Source organism: Balaenoptera borealis (assembly GCF_965194805.1).
Source record: "Balaenoptera borealis genome assembly, chromosome: 5".
Classification (NCBI taxonomy): Eukaryota; Metazoa; Chordata; class Mammalia; order Artiodactyla; family Balaenopteridae; genus Balaenoptera; species Balaenoptera borealis.
Genome location: NC_138862.1, coordinates 9095005 through 9101703, shown reverse-complemented (window position 1 = coordinate 9101703; position 6699 = coordinate 9095005).

The window sequence follows — 6699 nt, the reverse complement described above, 5'->3', positions numbered from 1 at the left end:
TTCGACACATGTTCTACCTACAACACACAAGCTGTAAGGAAAGGGTTTTAGGTCTCTAGCAATGGAAGCTTCCCTTTGCAGTACCTTCCATGATCTTGAAAATTAAACTTGGTAATGACATAGCAAGATCTGTAGCTCAGGTCCCCTGTCCCCAGCCCCCCATGATGTCAAGGGTGACAGGACAGCCCCTGGCCAAGGCCTTGGGTGAGCTGTCAGCCCCTCAGTAGCATCTGGAAGGTTCTGAGGGCATCCTTTAACGACTCTTCAGTGATCCCCAAACCGGCCTGGTCCATAAAGGGCAGTCGCTTACGCCCCTTCCCGGTCCTCCAATGGTTGCGGTTAATGAATTGGGAGATTAGGTTTGACATAAATACACTACCATGTGTAAAATAGATAGCTAGTGGGAACCTGCTGTATAGTACAGGGAGCTCAGCTCGGTGCCATGTGATGGCCTAGTTGGGTGGGATGGGGGATGGGAGGGAGGTCCAAGAGGGAGGGGATGTGTGGACGCGTCTGCTGATTCACTTCGCTCTGCGGCAGAAACACAACATTGTAAAGCAATTATGCTCCAATTAAAAAAACAAAAACAAAAAACAGCTGACCAGAAAGTTACAAAAACAAAAACAAAAAGTCTCAGCCAAGTTTCCCCTCCTGCCAAGGCTAAGCTTGGGAAGAGAGTCAGGATGCTGGGCTGGAGGGAGGATGGAAGGAAACACCTCCTATTATGTGTGAGACGCAGGGAAAGCGCCCTCAAGGGTCCTGAACAGCCTTTGGAGGCCTGTGTGGCCACTCTTCACAGCAACCCAGGAGGAAGCTAGGTATTTCCACAGACAAATCGCTCCCATCAGGGATGTGATTGACAGACTGGGGAGGGCTGCAAGTATCTAGGCGATGCAGGGCTTCACTAGAAGTTAAGCCATAGGGCATCCCACCCCCTGCCATCACCTTGTATGGGTCCAGTGACACCTGATTCTTGCCATTCCTTCATCTTCTCTCCACCAAAGAAAATCTACCTCCTGCTGCTTCAAGGGCCTCCATGCTGGCCTTGCCATTCTGAAAGCTCCAGGGAAGAATCCTTGCTGGCTTCCTCTAGCTCAGCCGTTCGTGGGCATCCTTGGTGCTGTTTGGCTTGTGGCAGCGTAACTCCAGTCTCTGCCTTCGTCATCACATGGCCGTCTCCCTGTGTCTGTGTCTCTGTGTCCACATTTCCCTCTTCTAAGAACACTGGTCATCTTGGCTTTAGGGTCCACCTTAATGCAGGATGTTCTTACCTTATCTTGATCATATCTGCAAAGACCCTATTTCCAAATCAGGCCACATTCTGAGGCTCCTTTTGAGACAGGAGTTTTGAGAGGATACTACTCAACCCAGTAAAAGAAGCCAGAACGTTTAACTTTGTAGGTATAGCCAACTTTTATTACAGTATCCCCTTTTCCTCCCAAAGCACTCTGAAATGACCAGGGGTCTCCCCTTTCCATTCGGTAAATCTGGTCTAGCACAGGCAGAGCAGAGCTTTCACGTAAAGGAGTTTTCCAGAGTGACTACAAGGCAAGGATGTGTGTCAGCTGTAGTTGCTGGCCAGGCCAGGCTGGGGGTGCCTGTGGGAAGCCCCTCAGGATTCCTTCCAGGTGAGGGGGAGCATTGGCCTAACTCCCGGCTCTCTCTGCCCGTCACTCACTTTCCTTCCCGGTTGGTGCGTTTAGAAGGAGAAACTGGTCACGAGCAGTGAGAGATCCCCTCTTTGGAGTGCGCTGTACCTCCATGGGGTGCCCAGATCCACCACACATCCCTGCTCAATTTGGTCTTCGTATTAGGGAACTAATTTGCCCACAGATACAAGCCATATCTTCAACCTGGCCTTTATCAGCTATAAAGGTGGTCTTTGGGATCCCTTACCCCTTCATTTCATCTCTCAATTGGTTCAGAATCGGGGCAGGGAAGAGTGGGCCGTTTGGGGCGGCACCCCAGACAGGGCTCACTTTGAACACCAATTAACTTAGCACTTTACACACAATCCACTCACATCAGCCCTTAATGTGCCAAAAAATATACCTGAGGCTGAAAAGCAGAGGGCCCAACCCCAGGCAAGGTTGAACTCTCCGTAGAAGGCCAAGGAGGGAATTGATTTCTCCTCTGGTATTATTACTCCACAATAGCTGGTATGCATTCCAAATAAGGCAACAAAGGAGCCAGGCCAAGTTGGGGAAAGGAGTTTAAGTGAAAATCTTCCAAACACCAAAATCTCAAAGGAGAGGAAGTAGCTGACCACCCCGCTCGGCTACAGTTCATCATAACAGGGCCCATTTCTATACACCAGGCTTCCACGATTATCTCTTTGCCGAAATGTACAAACACAGCCAGCATACTCTGTGCCCGTGGAAAGACCTGGATCAATATGAGTAACAGTAGAATGAAGGAAAGAGAAAAGAAAAGATTTTATCAAGCCTATTTGCTTTAAAGATGCCTTAAAGACCTGCACAAACACACCTGCTTCTTCAGCGCCCGACAAGAGCCGAGCAAACATCTGTCTTTAAAAGAAAAGTGCAGAGAAAGAGACACTGCAGCCTCGAAGCCAGTCTCCCCGGGAGGCACTCCCATCTCAGCAAGTGAAAACGAGAAACCTAATCTTCAGGTCAAGAGTTTTAAAAAATGAGCCAGTGATCACCGTAAAAACCCTGATTATTAACAGGGTTCTGAATTAACCCTGCATCACACTGGGGACAGTGGGGTGCTGGGGACTGTTTAACAGCTGGATTGCCAAGGGGGAGAAGAACCCTGATCTGTAGCATCTGCCAATTTCTGTGATGTAAACACTCCCACAGTCGCTGATTTCAAGCTACCAGCGTGGCTCACGGAAGGGGGAGCTGGAGCTGCTGTCAGTGCCGTGTGCAGACGCAACAGACACAAATGACGTCTCAGCACAGGGAATAGTAAAATATACTAAAATAGGTGGGAAATTGTGAGTTGTGAGGATTTATGACCTTTTTTTTTTTAAAGATTTTTTTTGATGTAGACCTTTTTATTAAAATTTATTTATTTATTTATTTACGGCTGTGTTGGGTCTTCGTTTCTGTGCGAGGGCTTTCTCTAGTTGCGGCAAGCGGGGGCCACTCTTCATCGCGGTGCGTGGGCCTCTCACTATCGCGGCCTCTCTTGTTGCGGAGCACAGGCTCCAGACGCGCAGGCTCAGTAATTGTGGCTCACGGGCCCAGTTGCCCTGCGGCATGTAGGATCCTCCCAGACCAGGGTCCGAACCCGTGTCCCCCGCATTGGCAGGCAGATTCTCAACCACTGCGCCACCAGGGAAGCCCGATGTGGACCATTTTTAAAGTCTTTATTGAATGTGTTACAATAATCCTTCTGTTTTATATTTTGGCTTTTTGGCCCCAAGGCATGTGGGATCTTAGCTCCCAGACCAGGGATTGAACCCGCACCCCCTGCATTGAAAGGTGAAGTCTCAACCACTGGACTGCCAGAGAAGTCCCATGACCTTTGTTTTAAATGTCATTTATTTAGTTGTAAGCTTATATATTTTAATTTTTGGAAATACCAAGACCCCCTCTCTCTCCTACTCCACAATTGCCCAAGGCCCACCCACTGAGCCAGAATCCCCCGAGTAGGGACTGCGCATGCGTATGTTTAAAAGCTCACCAGTGTGGTTCTGATGGGCGTCCTCCACTGGGAGATTCTGATGTATCTCTACAGAAAAGGAAACGGAGGTTTAAATGTCCTGGCTGTTGGTTAACGCTTGACCAAGCTGGAGAATGACCATGAGTGAGGTTTCATTGCTTCCCCCAGGCCTCCCACCCCGGTTATGTGCAATTTTTTAAAGTTATTTATTTATTTATTTATTTTTGAAGTGTAAGTTGATTTACAATGTTGTGTTAGTTTCAGCTGTACAGCCAAGTGATTCAGTTATGTATATATATACATATATCTGTATATATATTCTTTTTCAGATTCTTTTCCACTGTAGGTTATTACAAGGTATTGAGTATAGTTCCCTGTGCTATACAGTAGGTCCTTGCTGTTTACCTATTTTATATATAGCAGTGAGAATCTGTTAATCCCAAACTCCTAATTACCCCTTCCCCCTCCTTTCCCCTTAGGTAACCATAAATTTGTTTCCCATGTCTGTGAGTCTATTTCTGTTTTATAAATAAATTCATTTGTATCACGTTTTTAGATTCCACATGTAAGTGATATCATATGATATTTGTCTTTCTCTGACTTATTTCGCTTAGTATGATAATCTCTAGGTCCATGCTGTAAATGGCATTATTTCATTCTTTTTTATGGCTGAGTAGAGCAATTTTTTATCTATTTTTGAAATATGGAGCCTTACGTTAGGAGCCATATAGCAAAACTTCATTGCTTTTTAATTATTTTAACAAGAGCTGCACTAAAGTTTACCTTTAGAACACCTATGGAAAAAAAAAGGGCTTAAGAAAATTCATAGGTAAGGAGACTAAAAGGAGATATCAATGTCTTCAAGAATCTTTTAAAACCAGCTTTGTATCTATTTTTATACAAACCATTTGTTAATAACAAATGATTGTCATCTACTCACCCACAGAGGGCTGACTGAGCTGGCAATGTTTTGTTAGCGGTTAGTTTAAGTTCTCCTTTTTACTTAGAAAGTGAACTTACTCTGGGGGACTTTCCTGGTGGCGCAGTGGTTAAGAATCCACCTGCCAATGCAGGGGACACGGGTTCGAGCCCTGGTCCAGGAAGATCCCACATGCCGCGGAGCAACTAAGCCCGTGCACCACAACTACTGAGCCTGAGCTCACGAGCCACAACTACTGAAGCTCATGCTCTGCAACAAGAGAACCCACCGCAATGAGAAGCCCACACACAGCAACGAAGAGTAGCCCCCACTCACCACAACTAGAGAAAGCCGGTGCACAGCAACGAAAACTCAGAGCAGCCAAAAATAAATAAATAAATTTATTTTTTAAAAAAGAAGAAAATGAACTTACTCTGTCTAGCAAGATTACAGGTGATTTTTATTTACTGTGATTTACTTTACTATATTTTTTCTAAATTTTCTTCAGCAAGCAGAATGTTGTAATGCCGACATTTCTAAAATGCTTTTATAATCGGGGGAAAGTTGACATTATTTTTTTATAAAGAAACAAAATCTATTCTAGTTCTTTCTGCACTCAGACTGTTCACCAATCCAGTCTGGTTTTTCCCCGGAATATCCTGAAGAGAGCAATGAGAGGTTTTAACTGAGTCTGCAGCTCCTTTAAACTTTTCCCTACTCTTCCTGGGGAGTCGAGGATAACCTCCACTGAATTCCCGCCCCGCTCTGGGGCTGCTGGGTCCCCATGGGACAGGACACGGTTACTCGCAACAGGTCCCAGGCCAGTTTCTCCCTCTCCTGCTGTTAGTTGGGAGAACACTGCACTAACTGTGAACTCATCCCCCAAAGATACGAAATCTGAGTTTCAGTGGAAGCCAGTCCAGTTAAGCCTGCTGATTCCAGCGTCTTCCTTGTCCATCTCGAGAGGACATCCTTGCCTCGTCCTGCCCCTGCAGAGGAAGGGGCTGCTAAGGGGGTGGTGACAGGGCCGGGGAGCTGAGTGTGCAGGGCGGTGGGTGCTGCACTGGGCTGTAGGCACCTGCGCTTTTTCCTGAGAACAAGTACACACCTTTTATCCTTTTCTCTTCCAGGTGGACCAGACTCCTTGAAAGCAATTTATTTCTCACACCCCAGGCAGCTCAGGTTTCCATAGCCCCGCAGACCTTCACCCCCTTCTAAGCCACACTCGCTAAACCCCAATTCTAAGCCAGGATCCCTGACACTGGATCTCCCTGTGGACACCACGTCCAGCAGCAGGTTTCTCTGACACACCTCACCCAACCCTGGGGTGCAAGGGCTCCCGCAAACGGTTGTGGGGAGAGTCGCATCAGCGACCCCTCTCCTGCCCCTACTGGATGTGTGTCTGGAGGAAGTCACGTGACCTCTTAGCGCCTCACCGGCCAGCTGGGGATAATGATGTCCAGCCACAGACCAGTGTGAGCATTCGAGGAGCTACCACGTATGGCGAACTGTGCAAATGGCAGAGGCCACGACAATGCCTGAAACGGTCTCCAAGTCTCCTTCCCTGCAGACCCCTCCTCTGGGTCCCCTCGGTCCTTAAGCAGGCACCACCCATCATGTCCCCCTGATCTTGGTATTATCATTACGGTTGCCAGGTAAAAAAACAGGACATCCAGTTAAATTTGAATTTCAAATAAACAACAAATAATTTTTAGCATAAGTGTATCCCATGCAATATTTTTCTTTGCTAAATCTGGCACCCCTAATTTAAGGAGAGTACCTGCTTCATGGGGTAGGACACTAAGGCTAATTCATTTACGCTCCCAGCCCTCCTTCCCCCTCCCCTCCCCTTCCCCCTCCCCCTCCCCTTCCCCTCCCCCTCCCCTCCCCTTCCCCCTCCCCTCCCCCCTCTCCCCTCCCCCCTCTCCCCTCCCCCTCCCTAGCCTGGCACACACAAAGAGTAGATAGTGATAGATAGTCCAATAGGTACCTGATCCCAACAGGGGCAGTACTGCCCCCTAGGGGCTGTTTTGGAGATTGGAGGAGGCATTTTTGATTGGCACCTTCAGGGAGGGAGGAGGGAGGAGGAGGGAGGGGAGGGGGAGGAGGGAAGGGGGAAGGGGGAGGGGGAAGGGGAGGGGGGAAGGGGG